Here is a 22,966-nt window from a genome sequence, read left to right as displayed (position 1 = left end):
CCGAAATGCTAGATTGGAAATGGATCTACTATATTATAAAAACCAGAAGCGTAAGAGATCGTATCTGAAGGCTGTCGAAAGTTAAATATTCATAGCGCTAAGGTAATCCCCCTAAAGGGATCTGCCTGAATGCAACTGATACGTTTGAAGCGCTCTTTGACCGAAAAATTATCCTACATAAAACAGTAATATTACACCATAACATCGCTCGGCTACAAGACGCAATACTTGTTAAAAACATGATTTGTTCTTGGCCTCAAAAGATGATGATCAGTTTTTATGGTACGTCTTGTGGATTTATGGTCAAGATATTTACACGTTTTAGAACAATTTAAGAATTTTGGTAACGATTTTTTAGCGCATATTTTATCCATTAGAGCGTAATTGGGCATAATTTGATTTTAACAGCACATTTAAGGAGTTTTTAGTGCATATTTTACGGTTTTAGCGCATATTTTGATATATTATACTTTTTAATTTAAAAAAAATTAATTTTGAAATGAATAGTATATTTGAAAATAAGGAGTGATAGAAAATACTAATTTCAAACGATACAACTAATGAGAGTGTTTGTGTGATTCAAGTGAAGTACTATACAGTAAGTGAATCGAGTGAAAAAATAAAATTAAATTAACAGATTTTTTTAATATTACTTCGAATTTTCGAACTTAATTTCGAATAGTCGAGGATAATATAGTAGCGTTATCAACTGTACTTAACACTCCCAAATTTCAGCCAATTTGGTCCAAGGAAACTGGTTTTATAAGCTTGTAATTTTTTTCGAACATGAGTTCGAATTTTCGAATTTTTTTTAGCTTTTTGGACTTAAAGAACAATTTAAGAACATAAACAATTTTTCGAACATAACTTCGGATTTTCGAACTTAATTTCTAATATTCGAACATAATATTGTGTTGTCATTTGTAGATATTTTGGGAATATTTCTTGAGTCATATAAAAAATTCAGTTTTCGCATATATTTTATACTGTCATGTATACGTATGAGTAATAATTTGCAATTAATAATACTACTACGTGCAGGTGATCAATTAATATGGTTAGAGAGGGAGTTTTAGTGTATTTTACTTTAAAATTTAATCCTTAAACACCTACAGTCCTACATAACCGTTTAGTTTTTATTTCATATAAGTTTTAAAATCCTTATTTTATATTTAAAAATCTCCCAATATTAAAAACCTTGTTGCTAATACTTACACACCTGCATCCATTTCATACAATTTATAAAAAGCTTAAAAATTTTATTTTTATATGATAAAAGCCAAATATAAAAATCCAACATTATGCTTTATACGAAATAAAATGCAACAACTATAAAATCTTAGTGTTGACAATTATTTTTTATTTTAAAATTATACCGGTATGAATAATTTGTCCCCGATAATGCCAGTAATTTTGTTATCAACATTTCATGCCTGTTTTTTTTCTGCTTTTGCGTTGTTTTGTTGTTTTAATTTTACCTCAGTGTATTCTATTGGAATTAAAATCCCAAAACAGAGTTAAATGCCGCAAAGCCGAAAATGCACGTGGTTATTTGACCAAGTTGTGCATGCATACACACATATACATGCATACAAATATACAACAAAACTAACAAAAAAATAACTTGAACATTTACAAAGAGATAGCACAACTATATTAATATGCACAAATAGGTATGTACATACATGCATTCATAAACCAACAGCAGCAAAACAACAACAACAATAACAAAAATGCATGCCAGCACCCTCAACAACAAGAACATTGCAACAACAAGACTGTTGAAATACTCATACAGACACATGACAACATATTTCTACTGCAAGGATAATAAAGAATTGAACAGAGCAACTCACAAACAAACACAACAATTATAACAACAGCAGAACGAAACAAACGTCATTTTATGCTAACGGTTCATCTCTATGTTCTGTTTTTTTACTCTCTTTAAACTATTATATATTACGTTGAAGAGTACAACAACGTAGACGAGTGCAGCAAAGATAACAACGACTGCAAAACTACTACTACTACTACTCGTGACTACATAGACATCTCTTCTAAACGAAGCTGCATTTGTACAAACGAATGTATAGAGGAGAGCAATAGAATACGATAAGAAAAGAATTTTGCAGTGTCGCGTTCGTTAACATGTGAGTCGTTGGCAGAGCTGCTAACGATTACAGATTTCTATGATGTTCGGTTGTGTAATGATGGGGTTTCATGCGCAGCAGCATAAGCAGAAGACAGAATAACTGTTACCAACAAACAAACCAACCAACCATCTTTGTACGAACTACGAAACACTACAGAAATAATAATGATGATAATAACGATGATGATAAAAAGTATAATGATGATTGTACTGATGATGATGATGTTGATACCCACTTAAACGTATAAAAGGCCTGTGATGCGTTCTAAAGAACATCACTTTTATTTCGAACGCGCCAAACACAACACTGGTCAGCCAACTAACGGAATTTTTGTTCTTACTCTCTCTTGAAAACTAAAAAAATCACAAAAAGTGAAAATAAAAAGAAAATTTACGTGCAATTTTCGTAAATATAAAGAAAGTAACTGAAAACAAAATCAAACGTGTTTTTCAAAAATAATTGATTGTGTGTGTGTGTGTTAAACTAAATAAATAGTTGGTGAGTGTTTTGAGTTTTTTTTTTTTTTTTTTGCTAAAACAATTAAAAAGAAATTTTGTTATAGAAAATTTTGAAATATTTTATTGTTCATACAACACTTTTAAAATTATCGAAAAATTTCCAAAACATTTCTATACAATAGAACGTGTTTAATAAACGTTTTTTTCTTTCTCATTTATTGTTTTTTTTTTTTTTTTTTTTATTTCTAACAAATTGAAAAACAACACTAAAAATAAAATAAAAATAATAATACCACCACATGTGTATGTATGTAGTATGAGCATTAATATCCTGTGGGTATTTTCAACTGTTTTCGTTTATTTGCTCTACTGCTAAAGTGAAAATTAAAATTAAAAAATAAATAAATAAAATGCTGAATTGTTAGTTTAAAATGCTACGGGAAAAAATTCAATTAAAATTTGTGTATTGTTGAAAAGAATTTTTAAAAATGGACAACGAGTATATTTTAGTTATGGGAATCGAAATTTTAAAATTTTATATACATTTTGAGTTTAAATAAAAGAGTGAAGAAAGATTTAAAGTAAACAATTACTTTACGCAAAGTCTTTAAAGCCTCCGGTAGGTTTATAGTTAGTATTCTAGTCTGTCAGATCGGAGGTCATGGCTTCGATTTCTAACAGAGAAACTGCTAAAGGAGTATTTTTTTTTTTTGGATTTGATGTCAAGTCTTTATATCTACTTCATCTAGAAATAATTTTTAATTTTTAGTAAAATTATTTCGAAGTATTGTGGCTGAAATTCTTTTACAAAATAATCGATTGGTTATAGAAAGATCCAAATTTATTTTAAGAAATGAAAACGGTTCAAGTAGGAATATTAAAAGAGAAAAAAGCATAGATATTATTCTTTGAAGAACATAGTAAATGCATATCCTTCCTCTTCCAATAAAGACTTTTTGGTATGGAATTCACATTCATAAACCTTCATTCCTTCTTTCTGTTCTGTGCTGTAAATTTATGTTAGATTTTGTACATATTTTAGCGATTTAAAAAAAATTGGGTATGAAATCTGCTAAAATTGTTTAAATTTATTATGCAAAAAGACTTTAATAAACTTTTAAATTCGTAAAAATTTTATTCATACTATTTACTACAAAATTCATTCCAGTTATGAATAATTTTTTTGTGTACTTTGAAATACTTCTTAATTTTACCCACTTCAGTGGGGAGGGTATATTGGGTTTGTGCTGATGTTTGTAACGCACAATAATATTGGTCCTATACCTTAAAGTATACCAATCGAATAATTTTAGAATAATTTTCTGAGTCGATTTAGCTATGTCCCTATGTCCGTCCATCCGTCCATGTAAACCTTGCAATCAGACTACAGGTCGCAATTTTTAAGATAATTCAATGAAATTTAGCACATAATCTTCTATGGTACCGGAGACGAAGCCCATTGAAAATGGTTAACATCGGTCCATTATTTCAGTTAGCCCTCATACAACTGATCCCTAATTATAGGGCTTTTAAGTTCATAATTATTTTTAATATACTCGTATCTCGACAAAAAGCTGCAAAGCCAAGATCTATACAAGGCTCGATGACCCTCATGAATTTTATAATTATATGGTCTCATTTGAGCATAACACCTATACAAAGCCCCCTTTAAAATTTGACTTAAATGTCCACAATTTTATTCAACAATAAATGGCTTAAGTATATCTGAGGCAAGGTACAATTCAACTTAAATGCTTCATTATGAAAACTAAATCACATTTTATTTTTGTAACAGCTGTAGGGTATTATATGGTCGGTCTCGCCCGACTATAATTCCTTACTTGTTTTATATATGGGCAATTTTCTGTCAAGTGACCCAACTCAATAAATCGATTTTACTGAAATTTGCACCGAGGTTAGTACTATTGGATAATAGGCCAGGCACAAATTTTCAGCTCTATCGTTGAAGAACTGCCGGACTTAGAGGGGGTCAAAGTAGGACATTTTGGTCATACAGGGTTTTATTCAAATGAGTGTAACTTTTCCCCTATTGTTGGTCCTAGCAAAAATTGTCCAAAGGAGTTTAGATAGCTATTTCTAAACTATTTCCAATTTTTTTTTAATTAAATTTTTTTTTTCAAAATGTTTTTTTTTTTGCTCAGATGAATGCTTATACAATTTCCTTTGTAGATATCCCATTCGCATATCACTAAGTGACCACAAATCACTTAAAGGAAATGGTCTAAGCTTTCTTGAAAAAACAGGGGAAAATGAATTGTCAAATATTGAAAAATCTTCAATAGATTTAGTCAATAAACTTTTCAATACAAAAAGACTAATCCATAGACTAGACAGCAATCTATTCAATAGACTAATACATGTACCACTCCATGAGCTAATCATTAGACTAGCCAACAACTAATTCATAAACAAATCCTTAGCGTAGTTAACCTAATAGCCCATATTATAGACAATACACTAATCCCTAGACTAGAAATGTCCTTTGGCTACTCCAATGGACTGTTCACTAATGCATAGATTAACCCATAAACTGGCCAATAGATTTGCACTAGTCCTAAGACAAGTCAATAGATTAAAAACATGTTAAAAGAAATTTGTTAATTTTTTTTATTCCTAAAAAGTACATTTTTGTAAACAGTTAGTACTTTTTCAAAATCAATAAATTTTTCGAAATTTTGCAGTTTTCTCAAATTATCAAAATATAAACAAGTTTTATCTCCAGAGATCTCCAAAGAGAGTAAAACATATCAAAAAAATAACTAGGTATATCATATGACAAAAATTGCTAGTTTCAAGAAACAAACCTTGACTTTCCAATCTTATAGTTTCGTAGAAATAGTCTAAATTATGTATAATGTCTTATATTAACTGTAACATACGTACTACTTCCGTAACTAATCGCAAATTAACTTTATGCTGTTAATTTTTTTTATGCAATTTTTTTAACTTAAGATCTATTTACTAATAATAAAATTTTTTTTATAAATTATCTTTTCACTTAAGTTATACGTTTATGCCTATACTTACTAAATTAAGTGTTAAACATAATATTCTCTAATGAAAACATCAACGTTAGATTTTTTATCCCAACTTCTCTTGTCTGTTTTTAAGTATCACTGTTAGAACTTAAATTATGCGTAAGTTTTTTTATTTCTATCTTTTTTACAGCTCTAAAAAATATAAGAATTACCATATTTAAAAATTCCACCATTAGTATAGTTTTCAGTCGAGAGGAGAACAAAAAAAAATTGTTTTTATACAAATGTCACTACAAAAAACAAAAACAAAAAAACGTATTTTTAAGGCTCTTTCAAGTGTAATGAATTGTAGTGATTTATCATGGTAGAGTTTTAACACATAAAACAGCAAACAAAAAAATATGTAAAAAAACCTAAAGCATGAAAAATTCAACAGTTAAAATTTATACAAATAAGAGCATTTTATTCGGCTAAGACGAATACATATGTGTCCTATCAGAGTAGTTTTCATAAAATTGTGATTAATTTCATAGAATAAAGCGTTTTTTATCTTAAGCATATTTTCGAATGAGACATGGAAGGACGGACATGTCTAGTCTTAGAATCTTAAGGTTCTGTTACAAACAGAATGACAAATTAAGTATACTCCTTATATATTTTGCTGGTGGATATAAAAAAAGAACTGGTAGCAAAAAAATAAAACATAGAAATATGCACAAGTACAAATGTTTTGTATTTAACTTTTTAAATGCCCTACCACAGATACTACGTATCACCACGTTTACACATGTTAGATTTTTTCCATACATTTTCTTTTCACTTATTGCCCTTGTTATTAAGTATTTTTTGCTTAAGCCGTTTCTAATCAATCTTGTTTTTGTCATTTTTGAATAAACCTAATTATAGTTTTGTTTTTTCCAACCTCTTTTAAAATCTAACGTTCATACAGTTTGTTCTTGAATATATACATGAACAAAATTGAGTCACTGATTTCTTTGATCATCTTAAATAGATGCAAATTTTCTTTAATTGAATATAAAAGTTGATTTTCTTGTGTTTTTTTTTTGTCTTGTGTAAGGTTGCTTAAAAGTGCAATTTCAATAATAGATTTTTTGCATGAACAAGCAAATGAATCTAAAAATGTGGGGAAGAACGACTAATATTGTGATTTTATAATTTTTTAGGGGCATTATTGAGTTTACAAAAAAATTAATAATATTCCTATAATTTAATTAGAAAATCTTTTATTTAAAATTTTAGTAACTTGAACTGAAGTTTAAGTAAATTATTTGAAATAATTGTCCAATTTACAATTCGCGTTGTATGGTGAAAATTTTTTATTATACAATATTAAAAAAAGAATACGTCATACGACGCCGATTATGAATTGGACAAATATTTTGTATTATATCGCTCATCTACTACAAGACTGGCATAATCCAAATAAGTTGTTTTGAGAAAATTTCTGTGAATTTTTAATGACATTTTACCATTTTTTTTAATAACTAATTCTAATCTTAGGTAAAGTAACAGAATTAATTTCTATTATCTCTCTTTTATCTTATTGTACAATATTTAACATTATTATAAGCTCAAAAGCCCCATTCGGGGTTCTTGTCAAAAAGTGTATGTGCCAAATTTCATCAAATTATCTTGAAAATTGCGACCTGTATCGTGCGCACAAGGTTTACATGGACACACAGACAGAAAGACAGACGGACGGACGAACGGACGGATGGACGGACAGGCAGACATACGGACAGACAGATAGACGGACAGACGGACGGACATAGCTTAATCGACTCAGAAAGTGATTCTGAGCCGATTGGTATACTTTAAGATGGGTTTAGGACCAATATTTTTGGATGTTACAAACATCAGCACAAACGCATACTATAGTGATGTAGATTATAAAAACACTTCTTCTCTAGCCTTATGAAATTCTATACCAATCGAATTAATGGTTTAAAAATTACAGATTGTTTTTTATTTCATTTATTTAGAATAAATTGTGCACATTACAAAACACTTATTTTCTATTATAATTCCAACTAAACACACAATTTCTTTAGCTTTATTGCTCTTTTTGTTTAAACTCCTTTACAAATATATTTAGTTTTTTTTTTCTTCAGTTTATTTGCCTTCCGGTCTGTATTATAGATAAAAGTTGATTGTTTTCATAAATAAAGTTGTAAAATTTCCACTGGATTACGTTTTCATAAACTAAAAGTTGTTAAACTGATAGAAATTAAGTTGCTTCGGCAGGCAGACAATACGAGAGAATGGATTTTAAGGTCTTAAATTGTTTAAAAACTTAAACAACTGCAAAAATTGATTAAGTGTAAAGTGTTAAAGTGAAATTTAAGCAACTCAAAATTGTATTTAGTAGGCTAAGAATTTAAAGGATTTTTTGTAATAAATTATTGTTCAAAACGAAAACTAAATGTTAATGTTAAAACAGAAATAGCATATTTACTGTCTAACTAATACTATCTTTAATCATTATGTAGCGTTCTTAATATTTACCAAAACTATTTAAATTTCAAATTTTATTCATTTTCAACTCCCGTAGCAATAACAAAATAAAACAACAACAGATCAAAATAAAACATAAAGAAATTATTCAATCCTCGTACTCACTTATGTCCATTTTAAACAAAACATATCGCTCATTTACGACAAGACTGGCATAATCCAAAAAAAGTCGTTTCGAGAAAAGTGGCTTTGAATGTTTAAAGACATTTTACTATTTTTTTAAATAACTTTTAAACAAATCAAGGGATTTAAAAAATTAAACCAGATTCCGATAGTAGAAGTTAACATGTTTCTCGTCTAAATTATTTATCTAATATTCGTGACGTTTACGTTTACAACACCGATCTCATACCAGAAATAGTAGACTTATTTAACATTTGATAAATCTACACGAAAGACTTTAGTATGACGCATGTTTTTTTAACCCTTAGTTCAAAAAACACAAATTTTGGTTTATATCAGTCTTATAGTAAATGACCGATATATAAATGAATTTTCAAAACAAATTTTTTATCTATGATCCAACAAATGTGCACACAATTATGTTTCTTAATCACATACAAAAATGTTGTTTATACAGAAATAAAATGAAAAGGAAATTATTATAAAATCCCATACGATAGAAAGAACGTAAGTATAACAAGTAGGTTAGGTTAGGTTAGGTTGATAGGAGGATGTATACTACATCAAATCCGAAGAAATACACCTAGGCCACTATCGGGCCTGTTGTGCGCTCCAATTCAAGAAAAAAAAAAAAAAAAAATTGTTCACTGAATGTATTATTTTTCCATGTTCACAAACTCAGTTTCCTGGACGTAATTCCTAAGAATCTTCCAATCGGTGTTGGTTAAGAATGTTATTTCCGGAATAACATCACTTCCAAGATACTTGGATCTAACTTCGACGAATGCCTGACAATGGCAAAGAAAGTGCTCCAGAGTTTCACTGTCCTCTCCACATGCTCTACATTCGTCTGAATTCGCACGTCCAATTTTGTATAGATGTGCTCGTAATCCTGTGTGTCCACTGAGAATACGTACCATCATACTAACCTCAGACTTGCTCATTTTGAGAAGATTTCTCGTCTTGCTCTCATCAGGGTCACCTAATAGAATCTTTGTGGTTCTACCCACCGTTTCATTATTCCAAGAGGCCTTATGGGATTCTCTCATCCATATTTTTAATTCAGCTTTTGTTGCGTCGAATGGTTTTGCGTTTGTCAGGTTAACTACATCGAGCTCCCTTCCCTTTAAAGCTATTACATTCGTCCTTTCGTTGCCGATTACTCCCGAGTGGCCTGGTACCCATATGATGTGAACTTTACCTCTGGGAGAGTATTCAGTTAAAGCTTTCTTACAATCCAATACGGTCTTAGATTTAATTCTATCACCTGATATCGCACAAATTGCCTTCTGGCTGTCGGTAAATATATTAAGCCCTGTGGGCGCCATATTTATTCTAATCCAATTTACACATTCCGTTATTGCTCGTACTTCTGCCTGGAAGCTTGTGTTATGATTAGGTAAACGGTGGTATATTTCTGTTTCTGGGTCTTCAATATAGAACCCCAGACCCACTTTGTCCCCTAATTTAGAGCCATCCGTGTAGCAACGGATTCCTACTGGTATTTGCTCTAATGTTCCGCTTGACCAAGACATTCTATCTGGGATTAGCGTTTCAAAGTTTCCGACATATTCAGTGTCTGGTATGCGATCAGGCACGTCCGATGAATGTGTATAACCTTCCAATGTGTCCAGTATACATTGATGACGTGTCCTATAACCGTTTTTGGCCAGTTCGCCTAAAGTAAAGAGCCGTTCGGCTGTAAGCGCCGCCTCATATCTTATATATGTTTCAATGGGTGGAATATCTAGCAACGTTTCCAGAGCCTTGGTTGAAGTAGTACACATGGCACCACTTATACCCAAGCAGCATGTACGCTGAACTCCCTGTAGTAGTTTGATATTACACTTTTTGTCCAAAGCAGTCCACCAGATTATTGAAGCATAAGCTAGAATTGGTCTAATTACACTTTTATAAAGCCAATTTGTCATAGTAGGACTAAGACCCCATTTCATGCCTATGGTTCTCCTACATATCGCCCAGCACCGATGTGCCTTGTTGATCCTATCCTCTATGTGGTGTCTCCATTTTAATTTCCGGTCAAGTATTATACCTAAGTACTTAACTTTGTCTGTCACCGGTATCTTCTTGCCCAAGAAGCAAGGTTCAGTATATGTAGAAATTTTTGTCTTTCTTGTGAAAAGACAGATTTCCGTCTTCGCCGGGTTAACATTGAGGCCTCTCGGTTGAGCCCAGCTCAAGGCCGTATTCAGAGCCTCCTCAGCTCTTCTACACAAGTAATTTGGATCCTTTCCCTTTAAAAGTATTACGACATCGTCTGCATAGCAGACAGGTCTAAGTCCTTTCTCGGTTAGGCTCCTTAGGAGGCTATTAATCGTGGTGACCCAGAGTAAAGGTGACAAAATGCCACCCTGTGGTATACCGCGAAATACCTTTTTCCTGATAGTTATATCGTACATCTCGCAGCTTATCCATCTGTTCCTTAGCATGTAGTTGATCCAGTTACGGAGCACCCGGTCAACATAAAACTGGTCTAGGGATTGGATAAGGGTATCAGTGTGCACGTTATTGAAAGCGCCTTCGATGTCAATGCATACTGCCAGTGTATACAGTTTGCTATCGAAAGATTCACCTATGTAGTGGACAACTTCATTTAAAGCGGTTTCCACCGATCGTCCCTTTACATAAGCATGCTGCTTATATTTAAGGTCTTTGTATGGTATGCTGCTTTTAACCATGCTATCGACTATCCGTTCCAAGGTTTTAAGTAGGAAGGACGTAAGACTTATCGGTCGATAGGACTTAGGTGTCGCATAGCTAGGTTTCCCTGGTTTGGGTATAAATATTACCCTTGCATCCTGCCATTTAACTGGGGTATATGCCAATTTTAAGCATGCAGTGAATATCTGTGACAGATGTACGGAAACCAGTCCCGCCTCCATCTGCAAAAGTGCCGGGAAAATTCCATCCGGCCCTGCAGCTTTATAGGGAGCAAAGCTCTTGATTGCCCCTTTAACCATGTCAGTTGTAATAACTATTTCCGTGTTACCCTCCCCTTCCTCCAATATCGGTTCATCTATGTTATTCGATATACCGGGTGGGAAATGAGAATCCATTAGGAGTTTCATTGTCTCCTCCATATCCTCAAGCCTCCTGCCCGTGTCATCGATCATAGATTCCGGTTGGACATGAGTTTTGGATAGGAATTTTTTTATCTTCGATACGTCATTTACGCTATCTACCTGTTCACAGAAAAGTTTCCAGGAGTCTCGAACGATTTTCTTATATTCACCAAGTTTATTACGACACTCATCCCAGTATACTGCGGTGTTTTTACGCCGTGCCCGGTTAAATAGTTTGCGAAGAGTCTTCCCAAGGTTCCGGATCTCCCCAGTTACCCAGGGTTTTTCCTGGGCAGATCTCCGCTCTCGCAGAGGGCAGCTGTCCTCGAACGATTCAACCAGGGCACTTGTGAACGTTTCCACTTTGGCATCTATATCCTCTTTATTTCGACATTGAAAAGTGTCCTGACCTAAACGGTTCTTTAGTAAGGTGCCGAACATTGTCCAATTAGTTTTAGACTTATTCCGAAACTTTATCGGCTTTGGTGGTGGCCTTAGTATTTTGAATCTTATATACCGATGATCAGAAAAGGAGTGCTCGTCCGAAACTCTCCAATCCTGAATTTCGTTTATAAGCTCTTCTGAACATATAGTTATATCTAATACTTCTTCTCTGATTCTATTGACGAAGGTAGCTTTATTACCTAAGTTCAATGTTATCAAGTCTTTAGTATTAAAGAAATCCATGAGGGCTTGTCCCCTGCGATTAGTGTTTGTACTACCCCAAGCTACATGATGCGAGTTGGCATCACAACCTATTACAATTTTCTTATTTTTCCTTTGTGCCTCTTCAACCAGTTTCATCAGATCCGACGTTGGTGGTAGTGTCGGAGAATCGAAAGGCAGGTAAATAGATGCAAGGAATATGTTGCCACGACCTTGCTTCAGCACCGTTGCATCCGATGTTGATAATCCTGTTGAGAGGAGAAAACATAAGTTCTTGTGACATAAGATACATGTTCTCGGGCGAGATCCTGTATCAGCGTAGAAAAGTTGGAAATTTACGTGATTTAATCCAGAAACCTTGTTGCGAATCGTCCAAGGTTCCTGGATTAAAGCTATATGTTTTTTACCTGTGTTGATTTTAGCCATCAGAGCGTTGGTAGCTGTCTCGCTCCGATGGAGGTTTATTTGGATAACCTCAATCATGGTCATCCATTAAACTGTCTTCCAGCGAGTTGGTGGTCACCTCCTCGCTCTTTGGATTTGACTCCTCCGGATAGCCTGAAGTGGCTATTAATGCAGTGAGTACTGTTGATGGCACTGCGGTGTCCTTATCAGGCATAGGAATAGCAGTATTTTTAATAGACACATTCCCAATTCTGGAGAGCATTGCTGTTCTGTCTTCTGGCGGGTGAGTGATTTCCTCCTCGCTTTTAGGATTTGACTCCTCAACATTGCTAGTACTTGCTAATGATGCTTTGGGTACTGTCTTAGGTGTTTTAGTGTCCTTGTCGGGGCCGGTTTTGACAGCCCTTTCAATCGGCGCCTTCCCAATTTTGGAAAGGGCAACTACACTTTCTTCTGGCGAGTTAATGGTAAATTCCTCGATTTTAGGATTTGACTCCTCAACGTTATCAGTAGTGGATACTGATGCTGTGGTCTTAGGTTTTTTAGTGTCCTTTTCGAGGCTTGTTGTAACAGCCCTTCCAATCGGCACCTTCCCAATTTTGAATATGACAGATTTAGAGGCGAAGTAAGCCCTACCTTTATTCTTGGCAAGACTAGCCATGGATTTCTGTTCGATACCTATTATAAATAAAGTTCCCTCAGGTTCTTCTTTCCTGTAAAAGACATCCCATTTTTCCACGGCCAGCTCAGCATTTTGACCTCCAAGAATTTCCAGTATACGTTCATTAGCCAGTTTACTGCCCCATCCTTTTATGTAGACAGTGGACTTTAGGAGCACCGGAAGCTCGCTCTTCTTTGCCAGTCCCAGCCTAGCGCCGTCCCAGGGAGGAGGGATACTTTCACCAAGTTCTTTAGGGTGCTAACACATTGGTGAGATGCCAACCTCATCAACATCACGCCCATGCTGAACTCGCAGCTCTCGCTCTCTATTGGTTGTTTGCCCTTTTGAAGCGATTGCATGGTCCACTATCTTATTGTTGACCAGGTCTTCTATTTTACTCTGTTGGTCTATTGGAATTTTGCCTGTCGGATTACCGGCATCGTAAACTGCATAGCAGAGATCGTCCCGGTGTTTACTTCTGGCAACTTTGGCGTAAGATTGCGGCTCTTTTCCTTTTCCTCCGTCTAGCTTCTCCTTCCTCGTTTTTCGGGGCTTCTTTTGAGATTCCCTTACCTTCGAGGTTGATTTCGCCGACGTGTTCGTCTTCGGAATATCTGGCTTAGCGTTGTCATCCTTACTCGCAGGATTCTCACTTGAGATTCCTTTGAGTGAAGTATGGCTTGGCTTCGACTGTGTATTAGAAGACGGGGAGCTCTTTTTCTTCTTAGGTTTATTCTCAGTTGTCAACTCCTCGGGAGACCTGATCCTTTTTGCCTCAGATCTTGTGAGAGAGTCCGATTTTTCCTTTGGAGTGTCGTGGGATTGACTAACTATGATTTGCTGAAGCATCTTTTTCAACTTCCTCCTCTGTGCTCCAGAAAGTCTTTTCTTAGTAATAGGTAGTTTAGCTATGCTATCACTCACCTCTTTCACCATTTGCTCTACTTCATCCTTTTTGGGATTTGCTATAATGGTATTATTATTATTATCATCTGAGGATTCAGAGTCGGAACCCTCGCCTATATTTAAAGGCTGAGGTAGCTTAGAGCTCTCTCCAAGTACATCCTTCTCTTTCACCCCTATATTTTTGCCAGCGGCATGCTGTACACTTGACGCATTGTCCGCCACGGAGGCCAAGGTACCCACCTCCGTAGTAGTATTCTGCTCACGATTGCAGGATGACGACGACACGTGACTCGCGAGTAGATCAACACTTGCCGCCGGTACTGGGTTATTTAGGCCCTGCACCGTAACTTTTATCTTTTTATTTTCCATATTTGTTTTTTTTTTCAGTTTTTTTGTCCGCGGGGAATATAATATTCCCAGGTGGTGGACAATCTGCCCTCCCTCAGCTTAAGTGAAATTAAAGCTGGGAGAGGACAGATGGTCCATCACCACCCCCTATCCGCCACCCGGGGACGCGCTCGGTAGGAAAAATCTGGAAAACTCCCCCGAGAAGTATAACAAGTAAGCAACTATAGTCGGGCGAGGCCGACCATATAATACCCTACACCATTTATAAAAATAAAATGTGATTTAGTTTTCATAATAAAGCATTTAAGTGGAATTGTAACTTGCTTCAGATATACTTAAGCTATTTATTGTTGAATAAAATTGTGGACATTTAAGTTATATGAGGGTCAAATTAGGCCCTATAATTATAAAATTCATGAGGGTCATCTGGGCTAGTATAGAACTTGGTTTTGCAGCTTTTTGTCGAGTTACGAATATATTAAACATAATTATGAACTTAAAAGCCCTATTCGGGGGTTCAGTTGTATGGGAGCTAGGTGAAATCATGAATCGATGTTAACTATTTTCAATAGGCTTCGTCTCTGGTAAAGTAGAAGATCATGTGCCAAATTCCATTGAATTATCCTCAAAACTGCGACCTGAGTTTGATTACAAGGTTTACATGGACGGACAGACAGACAGACAGACAGACAGACAGACAGACAGACAGACTGACAGACAGACGGACATAGCTAAAACTTGGTTAATATTGATGAGTTATATATAAAAATTAGAATAATAAAAGGGATAAATTTTTTGATTTACGAAAGATTTCTTCGGATGTATATACATCAAATTCGAAGAAATACTCCTAGGCCTCTATTGGGCCTGTTGTGCGCTCCTTAACCAGTGCCTCAAGTGGGAATCGAACCCACCACCTCCGGTCTACCAGACTAGAACACTAACCACTAACCTACCGGAGGCCACTCCTTTCGAACTAACTAACTGAGAATATTTTTTGTATTCATAAAAAATTTGCATATGTTTAGAATCTACAAAAAAATGAATGAGCCAAAAGTTCTCAAAAAAGTGCAGCTCTGGTATATGGAAAGTTAAAAGTTTGTTATCCGATTTTTTATAAAAAAAATCTTATGGTTGCAGTGGTTTTTGGAAGAGATCCTCATTTATTATGGACCAAACTTACAAACTTTGATAGAGTAACTTACATCTTAAGAGTGACACACAATTTTATGGAAAATTAGATTTCTTAGAAGAAGCTTTTTATTAAATCCTACATCCCTTTAGAAAGAGGGTACACTGAATTTGTACTGATGTTTGTAACGCACAATAATTTTGGTGCTATACCAATCGGCTCAGAATTTCTGAATCTATCCGTCCGTCCGTCCATGTAAACCATGTAATCAAACTACAGGTCGCAATTTTCAATATAAGTTGATGAAATTTGGCACAAACGTTTTGTAACTTAAGGAGGCCTATTGAAAATTGTTAAAATCAGTTCATTATTTCACCTAACCCTCATACAACCGTACCCCCAAATAGGGCTTTTGATCTCATAATTATGTTAAATGTCTATATCGTTGCCATCTATCTATTTACAAGTATCAATATTTGTTTGATTTTCAATTAGAAAATTGATTTGAATAGATTAAAAGTTGAACAGATCGAGGGGCAAAGAAAAACAAATTTATGTCTTAGGAAATTTATTTTTAACCGATTTTTCTACAATGCCTCCTGAAAAAGTTTTGATTAAAGACTAGGAAAAGCTTTGGTATTTAAGAAGTATTTTTCAATAGAATTGAGAAGGTATAGACTAAGATCTCCAAGTGTTAATTTATGAATTTATAACCGTAATAAAATATAGATTATTTAAATGTTTGTACTTAAAGTATAATAAGTAAAAGAGTATACCATTTATTTAATGTCATACAAAACAAGTACATTCTTGCTTGATTTAGTATTTTAAGAGAGAATTTTTTATGTCAGGAAATAATTACTTCTTTAAATTCTGTTTACAGCTGCTAAGTAGTTATATGCAAAAAAAGAAAATAAATTTTTTTGAAATGTATAAGTTTACTATACAAAAAAAAATGTTTTATAATAAAACAAAAATATTGCAAAAAAAACAAATTATGTTTTGAAATAAGGGTATTTATCCTTTTTACTTAAAAATATGTATGTATGTGTGTCCAATGTACAACCCAACAATAAATCCAAGTGTTTTTATAAATTATAACCATTTGTCTTAGAACAAAAATACACTTGTATTTCTATAGTAAATTTTATTTCTAAAGTTAAAGAGAATCCTTTTTTTTATAAACTTGACTATATTTGCCATTGTCTTTAAACGTATTTATTTCATCATATAATCCAAGGATATTTAAGGTACAAAAAAATGGGGGCAGAAACAGTTTTGGTTTCCTGCAAAATGAACTGTTGCTAATGTTTAACAATTAATAATTTTCTGTTGGCATTAATCGTTTCATATAAATAAAATTATAACAAAATAATATTACTTTATTTCATTGTTTAAGGATAAAAGCTCTGACACATTTTTAAGCTTAAACATACTTATAGGCAACAAAAGTTAATTTCTAATATTTTTGGGGAGGTTTTCAGTGTAAACCAGTCGATCCATCATTTTGTCTTAAATATTTGTTATAATTCAGATTTTCTTTTATATATAAATATAAATATATATTTTTCGTTTATATTTACTGTGACAATTTATTATTTGATTATGGCTTTTTTGTTTATTATTGATATCTTTAGTATGAGTAGTAGCAGCCTTTTGTGTTATAAATATTTGTTGTTTTTTTTATTAGTATTATTTATAAAAGGATTTTTTTTCAAACTTTTAGTACATTTCTCATTTAATACTTTATTTAGCTATTTGTTGTATAATGTTAAGAAAATATTTACTTAGTTGTATAAAATGCTTAAGATGTGATTTTGGTATGTGAAATATTTTATCTTTTGTGGTTTTGACAATCAATTGTGACATTTCAATAAATCCATAAATATTTTATATAAATGTTTGTGTTTGAAATATTAAAATCTTATAATATGGATGTGAATGTGTTCAAATATTGTTTGAGATATACCTATAAATATTACAATAAAGTTGATAATAGATAAAGCAAATCAAAGGATTCCAGTGACAAGAAAATATTTTTAATTTTCTAAGAAAATGTTGTTGCATTTATAAAATTTTTTAAGCTTTGTTACTTAATGTACTAGCAACATGTTGACAGTAATTTTTTGTGTTTAATTTAACATATTTTAACATAAAATACTTTTATCATTCTGTAACTCAATGTAATTCATAAAATATGCACAAAAAGTAAAAAAGGTATGCATGTCCATTTGGATCTGTTTGAAAAAAAGGACTTATTTCAACAAGTTGCGAGGCCGACCATATAATACCCTATACCTGTTACAAAAATAAAATGTGCTTTGGTTTTCATGATAAAGCATTTAAGTTGAATTGTACCTTGCCTCAGATATACTTAAGCCATTTATTGTTGAATAAAATTGTGGACATTTAAGTCAAATTTTGAAGGGGGCTTTGTATAGGGGCTATGGTCAAATGAAAACCTATAATTATAAAATTCATGAGAGTCATAATGGCTAGAACTTGGTTTGGCAGCTTTTTGTCGAGATACAACTATATTAAACATAATTATGAACTTGAAAGCCCTATTCGTCGTGTTCAGTTGTATGGGGGCTAGAGGACCGATGTTAACCATTTTCAATAGGCTACGTCTCCCGTACCATAGAAGATCATGTGCCAAATTTCATTGAACTACCTACTAACATTGCGACCTATAGTTTAATTACAAGGTTTACAAGCTCTATTCCGGGGTTCAGTTGTATGGGGCCTGTGTGAAATAATGAACCGATGTTAACCATTTTCAATAGGCTTCGTCTCCAGTACCATAGAAGATCATGTGCCGAATTTCATTATCATCGAAAATGCGACCTGTAGTTTGATTACAAGGTTTACAAGTCCTATTCAGGGGTTCAGTTGTATGGTGAAATAATGGACCGATCTTAAACTTTTTCAATAGGCATCGTCCCTGGGACAAATTGCGACCTGTAGTTTCATTACAAAGTTAACATGGACGGACAGACGGACGGACATAGCTAAATCGAATTAGAAAATGATTCTAAGCCGATTGGTATACTTTAAGGTGGGTATAGGACCAATATTATTGTGCGTTACAAACATCAGCACGAACCCAATATACCCTCCCCACTAAAGTGGTGTAGGGTATAACTGTCATTAATACACTACTTAGGATTTGTTTATTCTTTAGAGGCCTTTTTCATAAAAAAATTATCAAATGTTTATAAGACAATTTTTCATACAAAATTTGTCCTATAAAATTGTTTAAAGTTATTAAGTTTACAACATGTTGCTTAATGTGTATAAATAATTGCCAGCATATTGCAGAGATATTTATTTTGGTCCCTCCAAACAAGCTCCATAAATCAGCAGCATGTTGCTAGCAACATATTGGATTATTTAACAAGTCAAAGTCTATTCTACAAATTTAATCTTTTAGCATTAGAACTTCAACTAAAATATCTTCAACATGTTGCCAGCAACAAAATTATTTTAAAATCATTAACATTAAGTTGCATCAGCATGTTGCTAGCAACAAAACTATAACATTGAGTGATGTGATGAAACATCACAATGATGCATGTTGCAGCTACATGGGTTTAAAATTTCTTTAAAAAATACATTTAATTCATCAAAAAAGTGAAACAATTATTCTTTTAAGAAAGGACTCACTTTGATTAATTAAACAGAAAGAAAATCCTTAAAAAATAGATTTTACTTTTTTTACATTAAAATAAAATATTTATCTTCTTTAAGCAGGTTGATTTAATTAATTAAAGGTACATTAAATTCTTATCTACTAGCTGTTGACTTCAGTCAGGTGTTTTTTCTCAATATTTAAATTTTCTTACTAAACATTTGACAAGATAAAGATAAAAGGACTAGAAAAAAAGAAACTGTCCCCTTACGTAGACATATAAAGATATTAAGATAATAACTGAAAAATAAACTTTACCCTTTACAACGATTATCAAGAGTAAAGGACAACATAAAACACTCTATTACTGTTGTATATTCTGGTATATGGGAAAACCAGCAAATCGACCAACGAAATAGTTAACAAATTTTAAGCTTTAGGCCATAAAATGAAGAAAAATGACACCTAAAGATGGACGAAAATAAAAACCAAACAACAACATTGTTTCATTTCTCCCCCCTAAAAAAAAGTCCTTAACACACACAAATACAACTACAAAATATTTTGTTTACAAGTCATAAAAACAACAGAAAAACTTTTGCCGTACTTCTTTGGAAAATTTAAGAAAAAAAGAACTTGAAAGTATTTTGTACTTTACTTTTATGATGAATTTTATTGATAAATTTTACTTTTACAATAGAATGAAAAATGCCCGAGAAGGAGACTATAATAATTCGTAATTAACACTTAAAATTTATTTAGCAAACTTTTTTGACACTAAATGAGCCAAACATGAAAAGAACTAAACAAAAAAAATTTAACAAAAAAATACAAAATTTACTACAGTTATTATACCTGTAGTAAATTTGGTATCATACGTTCGTTTATTCTTTTGTTTTATTTTATACTACCAAAATATTTCATCTATTAGAGTCATAATTTTTATGAAAATTATGGAAAATAAAAGAACGAATATGAAAAGAAAAAATCATACTCATAAAGACATCAATAGCATCTTAATAAATCTTTATTAACGATGTTAAAAGTACTGACAAAAACACTGGCTATAAATTTATTTATTAGCATTTATAAACAATATTTTTTGTTGCTTTTTGGCAGAGTGTATTCTTTATGTTATGGTTGTAAATTGGCTATGATACATACAGACTTTGAAGGGTAAGCAATCACTCCCTCAATTAAAGGTTGTGGTTGTTAGTTGTATTTGTATCGTTAAGATACAAGAGGGAGAAAAAAGGATGTTGAGTATTGTTAATAAAAGTACATAATTCTTTCTTATTAGTTTTAGGTAATGAAGGATAATATGTATTGATGTTTTGATTTGTAGTGTTTCTTACCGAGAAAAAACTTTTCACTAATATTCAAAGTTTTTATACCCTACACCACTTTAGTGGAGAAGGTATTATGCGTTTGAGCTAATATTTTTAATACCCAAAAATATTGGTTCTACACCCACCTTAAAGTATTCCAATCGGCTCAGAATCATTTAGTTATGTCTGTCTATCCGTCCGTCCATCTGTCTGTGTGTGTGTCCACGTAAATTTGTGCGCACACTACAGGTCGCAATTTTCAAGATAATTTGATGAAATTTGGTACATAGTCTTCTTTTATTGAAAATGATTCAAATCAGTCCATTATTTCGCCCCCATACAACCGTACGCCCTCGGAATAGGGCTTTTGAGCTCATAATTATGATAAATGTTCTACTATCACTACAAAAATCGACACAACATAGTTTTATATAAGTCCAAATGATACTGTCGATATTCGTAATGATTGGGACTCATTTGAACCTAGCCCCCATACAAAGTTCCCTTCAGAGAATGACTGACTTATAAACACTAACATCATTATTAAATTCTGCATAAATATCTTTAATGCAGACGTAAATTCCTTTACCAAAATTTATAAGGATCGACCCATATTTAGCCTTGTCCCCAATATATCCCCTCTTTTAGAAAATCTCTTTTTTTGTCAAAAAATTATTCAAATATTTCTAATTTAAGGTGAAAAACAAATTAACATTCCAATTAAAAACAAATTAAAAAATCAAAATTTTTAACATACTCACTGTTTTATGGTATCATATGATCCGCCATGCCCGACTATACATTCTTACTTGTTTTTTTTTTTTTTTTTTTTTTTTTTTTTGAAAAAAAATTTAATTTTGAATTTTCTCGTGAATATTCCTAGAATTTTTTTAATATATTTAAAGTATTTCGTTTTTCACCTTAAAAAATTCAACATTTTTAACATACTCACTGTTTTAGGCTATCATATGATCGGTCATGTCCGACTTCATATTATTTAAAAAAATAATTTTAACATTTTTCGTGAGTATTCCTTAAATTGTTTATTATATTAAAATGATAATATTATATTCTGCAAACCTCAATTGAATTAATTGATCGAAGATGCTGAGCCTTTAAAAACCCCAAGCCTGTACTGTTACAAATATTATGAAAATAAATTCTTGGAATATTCGCGATGACATTATTTTGAAGATTTCTTTTTTTAAATAAATGTACTTTTTGTGGTTATTTTTACAGTTTTTTACATTACTTATTATTATTGATTTCAAATGGCTCGATTCAGTTTATTATCCAAACGTCCCGAGCCTTTAAAAAATCAAAATTCTGATTCTAAAAGAATTCCCGGAATATTCGCGAGAAATCTTTATATTAAAATATTTGTTTTCTTTTGCCTATAGATGAAAATTTTAAATTTTAAGTTTTTAGTTATTTTACCAAATAATTAAAAAGTTATATTTTAACATTTTTTCAGGAATATTCTGAGAATTTTTATAACTCTGTTTTTCGACAATAACTTAATTTTTCAATAACACAGAATTTATATGAAAGTCATTAAAATTTATATTGCATTGGAAAGAGTAATGTTTGGCAAGTTAGTTAGTTAGAAAGAATGATAAATGTTACAACAGATTCGAAGAAATTCATACAGACCACTACCGGGACTATTATGCGGTCATTTCAAGGGTCTCTGATAGGAATAGAACTCATGACCAGACAGGCTTTCAGCTAACCTACGGTGTTGGTTCTTATATTGAAATTGTCAGTAACATCGTAGTCCCCTACGTTAATCACGTTACAGATTTTAGTTTTAAGGTTGTAGATCTGTATGAATCTGTAATGTAATCTCACATAAAAATAACCCAGTGGAGGACCAATATGCGATTATAGTTTATATGAGAAATTACCTCAAAAATATTTTGGCCACAAATTTTACATGAAGAATGTAACATATGGACTGATAGAACTAAATAAAGTTAATCAATGTTTGGAAAATATTTCGTTAATTAAGTTTTAATTTCAAATGTATATATTTAGGCCAAACACTTAATTTGAAAAAAGTTTACCATATAAGGGTTAATTCACTACATTTACCACATAACATGACTGTAGTTTATTTAAATGTTTCGATGATTTTTTTTCTGGTTCACATTTAAATTAAATTTTATAATAATTATTGATTTAATCTGTTAATTTAGCATAAAAGTTAAATTTAATATGGTACCTGATAAAAATTTAAATATGTACTAACAAAATTGAAATGAAAATATTTTATTTATTTAAATAAGTTTGTTTTTTTGGCGTTTTTTTTTTTTGCATTGACTTTATAAAGTTTTTATTATGAATTGTACAGTATTTAATTTTGTTTGTAAATTTATTTAACTTAATGAGTAAAACACTCACATACATTCATATGAATTTAATATTACACTAGGTCTGTTATAGGTATATACATATATTTTTTTCATCAAAGGCATTAAATTTAATTGTATGAGGCGTTGGTGTGTGCTGAGAGGAGAGAGACAAAGTGAAAAT

At 32.2% G+C, this 22,966-nt stretch overlaps 1 protein-coding gene across 1 annotated transcript in view; it reads left to right on the top strand.

The window, feature by feature from the left end:
- The first annotated feature begins 2,399 nt into the window (after positions 1–2,399).
- The window catches only part of LOC119609037 (calexcitin-1), a 51,439-nt gene continuing 30,872 nt past the window's right edge, over positions 2,400–22,966 (top strand). Inside the window, exon 1 of the mRNA XM_037963713.1 lies at positions 2,400–2,654. The gene's annotated coding sequence lies outside the window, so the exon portion shown is untranslated. The remainder of the gene's footprint in view (positions 2,655–22,966) is intronic.

This window comes from Lucilia sericata, unplaced genomic scaffold (assembly GCF_015586225.1).
Source record: "Lucilia sericata isolate MDLA Ls3-8-SP2 unplaced genomic scaffold, ASM1558622v1 Contig000917F_arrow, whole genome shotgun sequence".
Taxonomy (NCBI): domain Eukaryota; kingdom Metazoa; phylum Arthropoda; class Insecta; order Diptera; family Calliphoridae; genus Lucilia; species Lucilia sericata.
This window is presented reverse-complemented; position numbering and strand designations above follow the sequence as displayed.